Source organism: Pteropus alecto, unplaced genomic scaffold (assembly GCF_000325575.1).
Source record: "Pteropus alecto unplaced genomic scaffold, ASM32557v1 scaffold276, whole genome shotgun sequence".
In the NCBI taxonomy this organism is placed as follows: Eukaryota; Metazoa; Chordata; class Mammalia; order Chiroptera; family Pteropodidae; genus Pteropus; species Pteropus alecto.
This window is the reverse complement of record NW_006438074.1, coordinates 4,512,257-4,528,982: the sequence shown is the minus strand read 5'-3', so window position 1 is coordinate 4,528,982 and position 16,726 is coordinate 4,512,257. Positions and strand designations below refer to the sequence as shown.

The following is a 16,726-nucleotide window of genomic DNA, read 5'->3' as shown; positions in this document are numbered from 1 at the left end:
GTATCAAAGCCAGTAATGCTGATGTCAGAGGCGAGAGAACACAGCTGGATTTTCAGGTTCAAGGGGAAAGAGGGAATCTATAATGCTAAAAGTTTGGGAGGAAATTGCCTTTGGACTAGTGGATAGAGCCAACTAGAACTGATGGAGAGTTTTTAATGTTAAGTCCTACAGTAACATTTCTGTGTAATTGCTTTTGGGGCCATGGTAGGATTTGAATCCTCTTTCTCTCACACCTGCTAACAGGCTTACTGGTGCCAGTCAGCTAGTTATTGCGTACCAGATCCAGAGGAGATTTTAGCACTGACATATTAGACTCCCACCAACTACTGTATCATATTATCCCTGGGATTCTGGTGACTAGCTTGAAACCAAAAAGTGCAAGAATGGAAAATAGCTTAGAAAATCAGCTCCTAGGTACTTGTTGATGAAGATTTTATTTTTATGAGTATATCAGTATACTTTTGCAGTTTGACTAGGATGCAAGAAAGGTTACATGTGTTTTTCTTCCTGGCTTGGTCATGCTAGGGCTAGTGGGAAATCTAATTGCAGGCACATGGAACAGGGAAGCGGGGACAGGGATGTTCCCCTACTAGGATGGACACAACGTAGGAAACTTAGAGTAAGGGCCTCAGTCTTTATTTATTCATAGTTGCTGCTAAGATAAGATATTCATTGTCCAAGCTTATCTGGTCTATTTGAATAGAAACACTCCCTTGCACCAAACTTGGTCATGGTTCCAAAGGTCATGGTTCTTGGTATCTATGTGTTGCCACATCAGAGGTCTGACTACTCTTGGGCCACAGCAGGGGAGTGAGGTCCAAATCTTCTGTCTATCCCTGATACATACAATACTTCCCTCTCCCTCCAAAAACTTCCCACTCTACAGGAGTCCTCTTTCTCCAGAGTTCAAGTATTAATCCTTATTTCAAGTATCAGCTTCTTCCCAAACAAAGAACTGGATGTGAGGTTTGGCGGTGGGAGTGTTGTTGCTTTCAGGGTCTCTTCTGAAACACAAAGAAGCTACTAAAATAATTCCTACCAAGCAAGAGAGGCTTATCACAGTGGCATGATTATTCTTCTTGGAAGGAAGGTAAGGCGAAGTGATAGCATATAGATAGCATATATAGCAAAATTTCCCTTTCATTCTTTATATTCTTCTACTGCAGCAAGAACGAGGTAAAATTAATATTTCAATGAATCATCCTGACACAGAAATGTAGGTGACTTGTAGGTTACTGAAGTTTAGTGAAGACTTGTGGGATATGCACACACTATCTGTGATTGAATCAAGTTTGGGAATGTAGGACCAGAGAATGATTGAGCAATGGTTTGCAGATGAGTGCTTGATCCAGGAAGTTTCAGGCAATACTTCACTGGGACAATAATTATAGCATTTGGTGTCAGGAGAGTAACAAATCCAGTAAGAGAACTATTCAAATCTAAACGTGCAGGAATAATAAATAGTATTTTGTTGTTTGGGTGCCCACATATGTGTGCATAAAATGCTTAAGCAGTAGCCCTTTTGTAATGCTGCGAAAAGACAGTTTCTCCCACAGTTGCTACAGCAAAAGGAGTGCTGTGAATTTTAAACCACAGGAATTAACCTATGTTAATGACTCTTGGGTAGCAGGGAAGATTTTTTTCAAAAAGCACTCAGCCCAGAAGTTGCTCTTTTCCTGCCAACATTCTGGGTGATTTATACAACTGTTCCCACTGAAGAGTGCAAAGGGAAATAATTTTGCAGCAGAATGTGACTGTAGAACTGGAGGCAAGACATGTCCCCCGAAGTTGTAACAATTGCATAGAAGCAGAGTAGAAAGATCAGTTTAGCCATGACAAACACATTTACTTTAACTCTGACAGTATACTGGTGAGATAGAGTTAACAAATAACACCTCAGCTACCTGGTTCTTATTACTGTCTATTGCTTGTAAATAATAACTACTACATGCTTGTTGTATTTATCATATATTACAATGAAATAAAAAAAATAACTAACATGCATTAAACAGTTACAGTTTTGCTAAGTATATGATAGATTTCGAAAAAAATGGCCATAAATTTGCCTCTTTTCTCTATTTACATCCTGATGGTGCCTTTCTTCACTGACTCTGGGATGTGCCATATGGCTTGTATTGGTAAATGAGAAAATAGAAAATATAACTGAGGCAGAAACTTGAAAAGTGCTTGAGCAATGGAGCTTGCACTGTTGCTGAGTTAGAACTTTGAACGATTATGTGAACAAGCTTGGGCTACCACGTGGGAGGGTGAGGGACATGTGGTTCACTTACCCTATCATCAGAGCCAACAATAAGCTGAACCCCAGAAATAAGGTCAACTAATTGACTGTAGATATGTGGATAAGCTACACTGAGACCAGCAGAACAGCCCAGAAAAACCCAATCAAAATTATGACCTTCAAAACTCTAAACTAAATAAATGGTTGTTTTAAGCCACTATGTTTTAGAGTATTTTGTTATACAGCGATAGTTAGTGTATATAGTGCCTTACACATATATGGCTCACTTGATGTTCAACAACAACTCTATAAAATAGATAGTATTATCACTTTCATTTTACAGATGGGGAGGCAGAAGCAAAAGAAAAATGAAACCATGAACAGTCTCATACAGCTTGTAAACGGCTGCACCAAAATTAAGAAGACCTGATTCCAGAGTCCATGCACTGAACTGCTATGCATGATCAAACATTAACTTATGTCTTAGCTAATTGTTTATTAATCAAGAAAGCAAAACAAAACACTTGTCTTCAAAAAGCAGTTAGATTATTTTCAATTAATCCTTTCATTTATCTCTAAAATGTCTTGCATTTAAAAGGAACCCGTCAGGGAACTTCTGGCCATGATGGAGTAACAAGGACCATATTCACTCGCCTTTTTAAAACAACTATAAAACTGGATGAAATAGGTGCATTAATGGGTTTCAGACATTGGATAACAGGATGCACAGGATAGTGATCCCTGAGACAAAGAAAACATATGGGTGAGCCCTGCAATTATAAGAGATTATTATAGTTTCTAGATGGCAGCACAGAGAAGGGGAACCCAGAGAACAGCAGTCCTGCTAAATTGAGGAGAAAAAATTTGAAGTATAGGCAAACCAAGTGGCTAGAATTTTTCGGGAAAAATATGAGAAGGTGAGAACTTCACATAAAGCGAGAACTCTTTGTATATCTGTAGAAAGAATTCCTTGAGTCTTTGGCCGATTAATTATCTGCTTATGCACGTGAGAAAATTACCTAAGGTCATGGAAAGAACTCTAGAAAGGAGTAAGTAGATTTCATAGGTTTGGGAATAGTTCGTATTCTCACTAGCCAAAGTGGTAAGACTTCTTAATACAAATAGCTTACATCTAATTAAAATTACCAAACATCCAAAGAAACAGGAAAATATCCATAATTAGGGGGAAAATCAATAGAAGCATATACAGAAATGAGAGAGATGATGAAATTTTCTGACAAAGACTTTAAAACACCTATATCCATATGTTTGAGAAGAGAGAGGAAAATATAAAATGATGAAGAAGAAAAAATCCCAGTTGCACTTCTAAAAATGAAAATACAATATCAGAAATTAAAAATACATTGAATGGAATTAAAAGCTAATTAAAACTCCAGAAAAAAATGATCAGTGAGTTTGAAGATTTCACAGTCTGAACTATCCAAAATGAAGCATATAGAGAAAAAAAATCAGTTAACAAGAAAATCGGTGATTTCTGGGACACTATCAAGTGATCTCTTGTACATATAACTGGAGCCCAGCAGGAGAAAACAAGAAGAGACAGAGAAATATTTGAAGAAATAATAGCAAAAAAGTTCCAGATTCAAAGAACATTTTAACCCTACAGATTCTAGAAATTCAATGTACCCTGAGTAGAAGAAACAGAAGAAAACCACACAGGTTTCAGCAATCAAATTGCTGAAATCCAATGATGAAGATAAAATCTCAAAGCAGCTAGAAATAAAAGACATACTATGTAAAAGGGATAAAAGTAAAAATGATAATAGACTTGTTAAAAATCATGCAAGTCAGAAAACAATGGGAAATAACTATTGTATGGAAGAGTAAATATGTAACAAAAAAAATCTAGGATTTTATACCTAGCAAAAATATTTTTCAAAAAATAAAGGCAAAAAATCCCATTTTCATAAAAATAAAAGCAGAACAAATTCATTACCAGCTGACTACACTGCAAGAAATGTAAAAGGAAGTTTTTCAGACAGAAGGGAAATAATACTAGATGGAAATTTGGATCTACACAAAGAAATGAAAAGGATTGGAAATGGCAAATATATAAGTATAGAAGAGCTTTTTTCTCATTAAAAAATTCTAAAATATGACTAAATATAATAACAATGTATTTAGAGATTAATAATATATACAGAAATAAAATACAGAACCACAATAGCATGATGGATGAAAGGAGAGCAATGGAAGTATATCATGGTGAGAGTCTTATAATTTACATTAACTGGTATAATATTATTTGTAAATAGACTGTGATAAGTTACAGGTGTATGTTTTAAATTTGAGACCTGTACACTGAAAACTTACATATTTAATTATGAGAAATTAAACACCTAAAAATATAGAGAGCTATACCACGTTCGTGAGTTGAATGGCTCAATATTGTTAAGATGTCAAAATACTAGCAGGTGTTTTTTTTTGGTAGAAATTGGCAAGCTGATTCTAAAATGTATATGGAAACACAAAAGACCTGGTATAGACAAACTTTAGAAATAAAGAACAAAGTTAGAGGACTTACAGTATCTGATTTTAAGACTTACGATAAAGCTAAACTGATCAAGATAATGTGATTTTGGCATAAAGATAAAAACAGGTCAATGGAACAGAATAGAAGGTCTAAAATTATATCCTAATATATATGGGTCAACTGATTCTCTACAAAACTGCCAAGGCGACTCAATTAGAAAATATAATCTTTACAACAAATCTGCTGGAACAAGTGGATATCTACTTGCAAAAAGAATCCTTCAGGTATGATTTAGAAGAGAGTGACTTTATGAGTGGATGATTAGAAACAAGATTTGGTGTCTTTGGAGCCTTACAAGATGATGCCCAGAAGAGGCCTATTGGTATATTTTACTTCTGAGGTGCTTTTTGGTACCTCAAGTTCCAGGGATGACTTATATTTCTGAAAATTGATGTTCTTAAGCACATACTGTGTTACTTATTAGTTTGAGTTGAAAAGCTGCCTCTCCTCTGGTATTTAAACAATTAACCTCATCCACACATGTCTAAGGTAATTATTGTAATAGAGTTTATGGGACAGATCTCTAATTACACTTTGAAATGGCTTATCTTTGACTAGACACCTTAGTAAAGGGAGGGGAAATATGTCGTAGGCACAAAATATAGGTGTACTTCATATATCATCAGGTATAATTCTGGGTTTAGCACACCCAACTTGTTTAATGGTCAATTAATGCATTAGCCATAAACTTCAAATACTTTGCCTAAATTTGCCTTGTTCACTTTTTTCAATCTTTAGACATGATGTTTTGATATGTTCTTTTATTATGGTAAAATATATATATTATATAAAATCTACCATTTTGACCATTTTTAAATGTGTGATTCAGTGTATATGGTGATGTACAACCATCACTATTATTTATTCACAAAACTTTTTTATCACCCCAAGAAATTCTCTAAACAAGAAGCAATAAGTCCTCATTCCCCCTCCCCCCAACCCTTAGTAACTTCCAATCTACTTTCTGTCTCAATTAATTTCCCTATTCTAGATATTTCATACAAGTGGAGTCATACAATATTTATCTTTTTGTTTCTGGCTTTTTTTTTCACTTATCATAATGTCTTCAAGGTGTATGTTGTAGCATGTACCAGAACTTCAATCTTTTTTTATGGCTAAATAATATTGCATTATATATGATATATATGATATATATATATCTTCACACATGCCATGTTTTGTTTGTTTATCCATTCATGTATTGATGGACGCTTGGATTGTTTCCACATTTTGACTATTGTGAATAATGCTATAATGAACATGAGTGTAGAAGAATCTGAGTCCCTACTTTCAATTCTTTTGGGTATATACATAGGAGTGGAATCGCTGGAACATATGGCGATAGTGTAATTTTTAAAAGCCTAAATAATGTGTGACCATTACAGAAGAATGAAAATATAGAGATAGGCTTAAAGAAAGAAACAAAGTCTGCCCATTTGTAGTAAATAAGTTTTCTAGTCTTGTTCTGTGCTTCTTATCTGGCATAGCATGGTGTTTAACATGAAGTTGAGTACAAGTGGTATCTGAAAGTAGTTTTTATGATCACCTTCTCTGTATGGTTTACACTCTAGCTACTTGCTCAAAAGTGAGATGATTACCTTTCTAAGTAGGAAAAGAGTGGAAGGAAATCATGACTAAGATAGCATCTGAGTAGGGTGAATGACTCCTTTCAATTTGCCAAGAACTTTCCTGTTTTAGCACCGAAAGTTCCTCATTCTGGGTAACCCCTCATTCCCAGGCAAAGTGAGATAGTAAGTCACCCTACTTCAGAGTCTGCCTATTACCTACATTGTAGTTCTTCCTTAGCCGCAGTTTTGCTGTCTGTGATCTTAGTTACCTGTGGTCAACCCAGTTTGAAAATATTAAATGAAAAGTTCCATTTAATAAACAATTCATAAATTTTAAATTGAATGTCATCTGAGTAGCCCGATGAAATCTCGCGAGTCCCACTCTGTCTCGCCCCAGACGTGAATCATCCCTTCATCCCTGCCATTATCTTAGTAGCCTCCTCAGTTATCAGATCGATGGTGGAGGTATCCCAGTGCTTGTTTTCAAATAACCCTTATTTTAATAATGGCCCCAAAGTGCAAGACTAGTGATGCCAGCAATTTGGATGCGCCAAAGAAAAGCCGTAAAGTGCTTCCTCTAAGCGAAAAGGTGTGTATGATACAATAGATATTTTAAGAGAGAGTGAGACCACATTCTTGTAACTTTTATTCCATTTTGTTCTATTTGTTCTATTTGTTATTGTTAATCTTTTATTGTGCCTAATTTATAAATTAGGCTTCATCATAGGTATGTATATATAAGAAAAACAGTATATATTAGGGTTTGGTACTATCTGCAGTTTCAGGCATCCACTGGGGGTCTTGGAATGTATCCCTTGCGGATAAGAGAGGACTACTGAACTCTTTTACACAGAGACAGTTTCGTTGTTATTAATGTTATTTTGTTGTTATTAATGTTGCCCATGGTAATTAGAAAACTGTGCTGAGTCTCAGTTTTCTCATTTGTGAAAATGGGTATAACGTTTTTTGTGAATACTACATAGGTACATTGGGGAAAGTAATATGTGAAAGTTCTTTGGAAAGAACTTAGCAAAATATCTGGTGACAGCGGTATTATTGTCTTAGAAGGGGGTGTGTGTGTGTGTGTGACATCTCCACATAATGCCTAAATCTTGTGGGTTTTTTAATTAATAATATCGATAATTTTTTTCATCATATTTTTTTCCCAAGCAGCTGAGAATTAGGCAAATTTACTGATTTAATTTTGGTTTCCTTCTTTTTCTCATCTTTATCTTTATCAAGTCAAATGGTTAAAACCTGGGTTACAGGAAGAATTGCAAGGCAGGAACATACTTCACCAGCATCTAATCAGCTGAATGAGGAAGGTTGCCTTAGGCAAAGTACTGTGCTGAGCTTTCTGTAGGAAAAGAGCTGGTGATGGGTGAATCTCAGGATTTCTAGAAATGATCCTGGATTATAGTATTTACAGGCCACTGTAAGGGAATTATACAATATGTGTATGTTATATAACAACTGGTAGGGTCGGTGGCGAGTACCCTGTAATCAAATGTATGAACATTTCTGTAGTGAAATTTGTAAGGACTATATATAGCTTCCCAGCCATTCAAGTCAAGATTGTGGGCAAATGAGTTAAAAAAACAATCAATTTTAGGAGTGCTTTGTGTTTTGTAATTGTAGATTAAGGACTTTGCATAGTTTTCAGTGAATTGTGCTAGTATCTTTTGGGTTGAAATCATGAAATATTAAAAATAGAAGAGAATTCAGGGGTCATCTTGTCCAACCATTTTACCAGCTAGGAAATAATATTAAATGAGCACTTATGATGCCAGTCCTGCATTATCTGATTTAATCCTGCTTGACCATCACATTAACAAATATCAGTACTAATCTCTAATAAAGGACTATATCCAGATAATACTTGGATAAATCAAATAATGTTTATTACTAAATGACAGGAGGAAATCAGCATGGCAGAAAAGTTCTCTAATGAGACAGAAGTCTGAACTTTCAGGGTTTCCCCCAAAGAGACACAGCTAGTGGCTAGACAATGGTTGGCTGCTTAGTCTGAATGATTTAACACTACAGAGATTTGATCGATTCACAAAAGTAGTTCTCCCTGAATACACCATTTAAAATAATTTGTCAGCTGGATTTATTCTTCAGCTTCATCAGTCTCTATTTTCTATGAGAAACTCTAATTCTAATAATAGCTAGCTTTTATTAAGTACCTGCTATTTGCCAGAAACATTATCACTTTTAATCCTCACAACACTCAAGGTGGAGAGTATCACTGTCATTAACAGATAAAGAAACTGAGGTTCTGTCCAGTTTCCTTATCTTGTCCAGACTGCACAGAAAAGATATACTGGGATTTTTATATGAACTTGTTTGTCCTTTATGGTACAGCCTTGAGGTTTCACTTTAAGAAAAGTGCTCTACAAAAATCTAAATATAAACCTAGATAAATTAAAAATGTATTTATGTCATAAAGTAATACTTTGCAAACAAATTTTCTTAAATAGCAGAATTTTTTAAAGTTATGGTTTCCTTGGCACATATTGTTTGTTGGTCATTACTTGATAGATGCCAAATGCTGATCAATCATAAATGAGAATAAAGAATTTCTGGAATAATAAAATGAATCATGGGACAGTACAACTAAATATGTTCCATTTTCCATAAATATATATCCTAGAAGTAGATCGATTTGGGCTCGAAAAGTATTCTTCCCTAGGAAGTTAGGAGACATTTTAGAAATCCTGCATTTAAAAGACTCCCGTCATATGTCATTACTAGAGTCGCTAAATTGAACTGAAAAGTGTAGACAAGATTCTTATTTATGAAATGGATAGACCAACTAAATAGGTAATGCAACAAGTAAAGGGATACTGCTAAAATCCACCCCAAAATATTGTCATAGTTATTTTTACTCTATTAGGGTCTTCAAAATTGAAGGTCCTCTGTCCCCCTTTTAATTACTTCTTTTTCGGATATGCATGGAATACCCAAGTCTAATCAAGAGATACATTGATCAAGAGAACAATAATAAAGGATTAGTGGAGAAAATGTGATAGAGCCCGTAATAAGCATATTTTGAGTAAATAAAAATTAGCTTTCTTGTGGAGAAAGATTCTTCGGAATGAGAAAATGACAAGAAGAGATGAAAATGATGCAAAGGGAAATTGGAAAGTAAGCTTTTATTTCTATGATTAGGTAACGAGATATGAGCATGATTAAATAAGGCCCAACCACTGAGACATTAAACTGATTCAGGGAAGCAGTTCTTCTAAATATTCCATTTAAAATACTTTTCCAGCTTTAATTCTTCACCTTCATCAATCTCTTATTTTGCTTTGTGTTACTGCTTTTCAAATCTAAGCATTTGGTTTTATTATCATATTCGTCTTAAGCGTGTCTCCTTCCTCCTTTTTTCAGACTTCTCTACATTTTGATTGCCCTAAGATACTTGAGAAAATTTTCATCTTTTCATAACATTAACAATGACAATGACAATAATAATAGCATCTGAGATTTGTGGGCTTGCTTTTTGCTACTGTGTGCTAGGTGCTCTATATGATTTATTTTCATTTAATTCCCCAGCAAGAAAGCAAGGAGGAAACTGAGGTTTAGAGAGATTTTGTGATTCTTTCAAGGTCATGCATCTCTAAATGGTAGAGTCAGAATTTGAACATAAGAGGCTGCTTGACTTCAGAGTCTTTGCTCTGAACCATTGCAAAGCTCCAGGTTTGACATCCTTGGTGGTAGTAGGGTTGTAGTCCTGAGGCTACACTCTTGAGAGCACTCATCTGTTGAGAAAGGGAGGGCTCTCCAAGAGACTTCGGATTCTGTCATCTGATAATCAGGCAGTGACTGGTTCTTCCGTTGACTTGTGACTCTTACATATGATTCTTTAATTTCTGATCGTTTTTACATAGTCTCTGGGGGAGTAAATAGACAGCTATTATTTTAAATCTCAAAGTTAAGTCAAGAGAGAGAATTAGCCAAAGATTAAATAACTTGCCAGGGGAATGGAATTGGAGGGTATTGAGCTCCTTTTGGCTAGGCTCTGTGGGAGAGAGAAAAACAAATTGGATGGGAATAATTGCCCTCACCCTGATATTCCTAGTCTAATGGGGTTCAGAGCTAGAGCTCTCGGTCTGTCCCAATTCCCCCAGTGGTTTGTCTATCCACCACTAATGTTTGTCCCAGTGGAATTGTGTTATCCAGATTTGTCTTAGTATACCTTGGGACTGCCCCCTGGAAGGCTATTGCATGAACTTACATGCAGTAAATTGAGATCCATGTTTCTATAATGGATGGAAAGAACAACAGCAAAACAAACAACTCATTATGTTAAATCTGATTTTAATTCTCCTTAAAAAATAAAGCAACTGGCATGATATTTTGGCAGCTTTTTGACAGTTCCCACATTTGATCTGATGAGATGCATGCTCCTATTTGAGTTGTGTCCAAAAGAGGGCAGGCAGATGGAAGGCTTTTACAAAAGGAAAAAAGAAATCCTAGGTAGAGTAAGCTTGGAATTCCTAACTTACTTTTAATTTTTTTCCTTTTAAAAAGCAATAAATAGGTCTTAACAGATGGGCTAACATTTGAGTTAGAAGCATCTTTTGAAAAATTACAAGCAATGAATGCCTTTTACAGATGTAGAGAGTTCAAATACATGCACATCACAACAAACCACACAGAGTGAGGTTAGAGAAACAGGAACTTTATATAAAACAATCTGCTGTGGCCCTCCAGCATTGCTTTTTGAACTGTGAGTCATGACCCCTTCATAGGTCATGAAATCAATTTAAGGAGTCGTGAACAGAATTTGAAACAAAAGGTGGTAGTGGGAACAGGAACAAGAAATATTCAGAGTAAGAATAAATACTGTTTCACAATGGTTTGATCCCATTATACACTGTTTACTTGGTTATGATGTATTTTTTACTATAGGTAATGGTTAAAAACAATTTTTTAGGATGCTGGTCTAGCAGATAAGTAATACAATTATATCACAATATGAATCTATTTATGAATAACTAAGCTTTATTATGTATTATGTAGCATTAAATCTGACTATGCCAAGCACAGTCAAGGAAAGCCTAGTTGGCTTGAGCAGAGTTTGCCAGGGATGCCCTGTGAAAATGTCCTACCTGCCAGACGTCCCTGCCTGGGGCAGACTCAGAAGCCTGTGCCTGTTTCCATGAGGTGAACACCACAGTGTTTGGTCAATGTGCCTTTGAGTGGACCCAACTCAGAGAGATGCTACTTTCAGATTCATGAGGATGGTACGATTAGGTGTGTGATAAGAAACAACAGACCCAGAGCTAAGCACAGAGGAGAACAAAAACGTGACAGCTGTTTTCCTGTAAATAATTCTCAATGAAAAAGAATAATAATGGTAGTCTAACATTTATTGAGCATTTACTATATGCCACTACTGTGTTAAGTGTTTTCCATGAATTATCTAGTAACAACTGTTGGAGACAGGCACTATTATTACCATTCTATAGATGAGGAAATGTGTGCTCAGAGATGTAGGAAAATTTGTCCAAAGTTACACAATTATTATTGATGGAACCTGAACTTTAATTTAGCTGCCAAAGCTTGAGTCTTTCCTAATTCTCTATACTGCCTTGATTGCCTCAATTTACTACATCCATTGTCTAGGCTTAAAAGTGTTCTCTTTCACCAGAATAGATAACAAGGACTTATTAAATTATCTTTGCTTGAGTCTCTTTTTTTGGCCACTCTCCACATCTAGTCCATTAGCCCTCTTTGTTTCCATTGCTTTCACCCTAATCCAAGCCACAGCATCTCTCATATTAGGCTATAGAGTACTCTCCTGACTGGTCTCCTGTCTGTCATTCATGCCGCCCTACAATTCATTCTCTACATGACAGCTAGAGGAATCTTTTCTTTTTTTTATAATGCCTATAGTACCTGGTCTTCCTAGGCGGTCTCCCATCCAAGTACTAACCAGGCCTGATCCTGCTTAGCTTCCGAGATCAGACATCGGGCTTGTTCAGGGTGGCATGGCCACAGACCATGGGACGTGAACCCAGGACCTTCTGTGTGTAAAGCAGACATGCTAATCGCTACACTATGGAACCAAGTCCAGGAATCTTTTAAAAACATAAATAACATCACTTTTTTGCCTGAAGCCCTCTACTTGTTTCCTTTTGAACTTGGAATAAAATCTAAACTTCTGAGAATGCCAAAACCTATATAGACGGGCCCCTGCCTACCTCATTTCTTACTGTCATCCCTTAGTTCTGACTTGCCTCAGCCTCGGCCCTCACATCTGCTCTTCTCTTTGCCTGGAAGGGGCTTTGTCTGATCCCAGGAAGGCTGCCTCCTTTCCTAAACTCGACTTTCCAGGGCTATACGGACTAGGGTGTGTTCTCTGACCCACCCACCTCATGAATACTCTCTCGGATCCCCTGCACCAGTTGCCTTACATTTACTTTCTTTGTAGCACTGTACAAAGATATTTATTTGCTTACTTGTTTATTATCTCACAATCTAGGTGCCAAAGCACTGGGACTTCATGTTGTCCTTGACTTTGTCTCCAGCTTTTAGAATAGGACAAGCCCGCAATAGCAGACACTTGAAATATATCTCTGAATGTATGAATGAATGAATGAATGAATGAATTTGTTTCAGAGTTTTCCAAAGGCCTACATTCTGAGGGCGCCAAACCTAGACAAACTGCAAATAAAGTGAACCTAGAGTGTTTTCCTGCTTCTGCTAATTGAATATGACATTTTGAAGCCAAAAGTTCTGCCTGAGTGTGGCTTCCTCAGTTTCTTCAGTTTTCCTTCTCCACAAGACTTATTGCCATCACCCTGACAGACTTGAAAGTCTTGTAATGTGGTATCAGGACACTAGAGTTCTATGATGTCTTTGAATTTTGATTCCTTTATCTGTAAAGAATAAATTTACCTAGTAGGAATATTTCGAGGATTAAATAAGAAAGCAAGTATGAAAAACACATATTTGCTATTGTGTTTACTAGCCTTTAAAGGTACTTTAGAGAAATGAGAAGTAGATATGGAAGTGCTTTGTTAATTCCCTCCATTTGGGCTCAAAGCCTCATTCATTTTATCCCTACATCCAATCATCTACCAGATTCTATCAATACTTTCTCTTCTCTATAAAGTAAGAACACCTTCGCTTAATCTCCTAACATATGCTAAATGTCAATGTTTAAGGTCTGATGAGGGGCCCAAGAATTTCATTAATAAGATGAATTAACATGCCTGGAGCTCATAGATATTTAAAAAATTAGTTTCCTTTCTTTTTCTGAGAAAAATTCCTTTGTTTCTTTTTCCAAGCCACCTGCTTTTCAGTGCCACACTGGCTCTCCTCCTATGCTGTGAAGATCAGGGTGTGCCAGTGGGCTTGTCAACCCTCAATTGTGTAGATACAGATGGAAGGAGTAAATCCTCCTAGTTTACCTCATATATTTTAAATAGTTGCTGAAACCTGATACCATTCTACCTGGGCACCTCAGCATTTCTGTTTTACTTCTAATTTCTAGCTGGCTGAAGTGACAATATGCTTTTACCAACTCGTCTTACATGCCGAGTCCTCCTTCATGGTCTCATTTAGGAAGACATATTTTCTCTTGCTTGCCTTGTACTTTTGCTGGTAATAAGCCAGCTTAGTTTATTATGATTTTTAAATAAACTTCATTTCCCCATTTTTTCTTCCCTTCCTATCTAATTATTTACCAGCTGGTCTACTGTAATGGCCACTAAGAGATTAGCTTGCCTTTAATCTCACACCCCTTCAATCTAACTTGCTGTTATTGTTATTATCTCATTCCCTCAGGCCCATCTCCTGACTTTCACAGTGACAATCAGGTAATCTGGGAAACAAATTAAAGCCAGAGCTATAGAACTGGTGAGGTGTGGCTCCAACCTTCCTTATTCATCTCAAAGGAACTACTTTAAGTTTCCTAACTACGGACCAAATAAGAGGGTATTGCCCCAGCAGACCAATCAGGTCTGTGCACTAGTTTGCTAGTTTGCTGGTTAATATCTCTGAGCTTTAGTGTGCTTATCTGAAATAATGCAAATCATAATGGTTAAAATTTCTTTTGTATTTACTGTGTGCCAAGCACTGCTTTAAGTGCTTTACATAGATCTACTACTTCTAATAACCCTTTCAGGTAAATGCTACGCTATGTATTATCTGAATTTTACAGATGAGAAAAAGAGGCACAGAGAGGTTAAGGAACTAGTCTAAGGGAACACAGCTAGGAATTGCTAGGACTCCCATTCAAACCCAGGTGGTGGCTCCGAAGTGTGCACTTGGATGTTACAAAAAGAAAAAATCCAATTAGATGAGCTGGGGTCTCTCTAGGTCTAAAAATACCTTAAGTTCATATGTCAGAGAAGGCTGCTGGTTCCCCCAACAAACACAAAGGGCAGGAACAGAGCTCTGTTAAGGTGTGACATTGCAGCCAGTAAAGTTCATCCTCAGGCAGGGAACATGATCTAAATATAGAATCTTCCTTAACATTGGAAGGTCTGTCTAAATTGGGTTAGTTGCTGGGCGAAGGGCTAGAGGCAGAGCAAGCTGAAAGGTGTGCCAGCTGCGCAGTAGCGCTACGTAACAATGTAGGGCAAGATTTCTCCCTGAGCTCTGCCTTGCTTGCATCATTGCTTCCATTGCACATCTTTTTGCAGGATTATATAATGCTGATTAAGGTAGATTACTTTATGAATCAATCTGCCTCTCAGAGAAACCAGGGCACTTTGCCAAACTCTTTTCCGCCAGGATGACAATTTCATTCTTTTTAGGTTGATTCTCTTTGCTTTTGTCATTTGCAAGGGAAACTCTGGCATGTGTCTGATCCATGCACAGCTGGACAGTCTTTGGCCATGCATACCTCCCAACAATGTTAACTTTCTCCCTGGCATGCTCTTTGAAAGATGTTTCTAGGCCTTTTAAATACTGTTGTGGGTCGAATTGTGTTCCCCCAAAAGATGTTCAGATCTTAACTCCTGATACTTATGTAAGTGGCCTAATTTGTAAATAGGGTCTTTGCAGATGTAATTAAGTTATGATGAGGCTGTACTGGGTTCAGATGGACCCTAATCCAATGACTGGTGTTATTTTAAAAAGAGGAAATTTAGACAAAAACACATAGACACATAGGAAGAAAGCCTTCCATATAACAGTGGAAGGAGAGATTGGAATGATGCTTCTATAAGCCAAGGAAAGCCAAGGATTGCTAGCAGCCCCAGAAGCTAACAAGAGGCAAGGCAAGATTCTTCCCTTGAGCCTTCAGAGGGAGCATGGCCCTGGTGACACCTTGATTTCCAGAACTATGAGAGAATACATTTCTGTTGTTTTAAGCCATTGAGTTTATAATAGTTATGGCAGGCCTAGAAAACTAATACAGCTACTTCTCTAGAGCTTCTGCCAAAGACATTTGAAAGCCTTCATAAACATAATTCCATTAACCTATGCAATACTAATTGAACTATCTGGAAGGAAGAGTACCATGAAAATAGAGCTAGAACACAGGCCTGGAGACCTGAGATATAGCTTTTGCTCTGCTACTAACTAATGTTGATTTGGGGGAAAATCTCTTAACCTCTATGAATTTCTTTTTATTTAAAAAATTAGATTATTATAAAAATACTGCCCTGTCTGCTTCATAAAGTTGTTATGAGGATCAGTAATGATTTCCATTTACATAGCATTAGAATGTTTACAAAGCACATCTGGGTAAAAACATTATCTTATTTGTTCTTTCCAGTTCCCCTACAAGGTGGATCACTTTCTCGATTTAATATTGCTGAGCAATGCAAAATTTAGGGAAGCTGTTTACTTGTCAAAGGCAACACAGCTAATAAATACTAGGGATAGGACTTTTCTGTTCTCCATGCATTATGCTCCATGCTATAGTGCTTTGGAAAACACTTGGTTCATAGTAAATGGTCAATATGCATTGGTTGAGTGAATAAAGGAATTAATGAACTTTTGTTTTCTGACACTTGAACAATTGAATCTTTTAAAACATTTCAGCTGAGAGGTTAATGTATTGGAGTATACTGTATACAACCCCTTTCATTTGTTTTTGTACACAAAAATATTTGTTAGATATTTACCAAGTTTTAGGCATGGGTCTATAAGTAGACATACAGCAGTGACAAAACAGACCAAGTCTCTGTTCAGATAGAGGTGACATTCTAGTGAGAAAAATAGTAAACAAACTTCTATCTTGAAATGAAATTTCTATGTAGAAAATTAATCAGGGTGGTAGGAATAGGGATTATGGGATAGGGGAGAGTGAAAGAAGGATGTTATTTTATATAAAGTCATCGGGAAAGGCCTATCTGATAAGCTGACCTTTGGGCACAGCTGAGAAGGAAGTAATGA

General features: G+C 36.6%; 1 pseudogene; it reads right to left on the bottom strand.

Moving 5' to 3' along the window:
• Window positions 1-12,259: 12,259 nt before the first annotated feature.
• Window positions 12,260-12,375, bottom strand: LOC112482494 (annotated as a pseudogene).
• Between the last annotated feature and the right edge of the window lie 4,351 nt (window positions 12,376-16,726).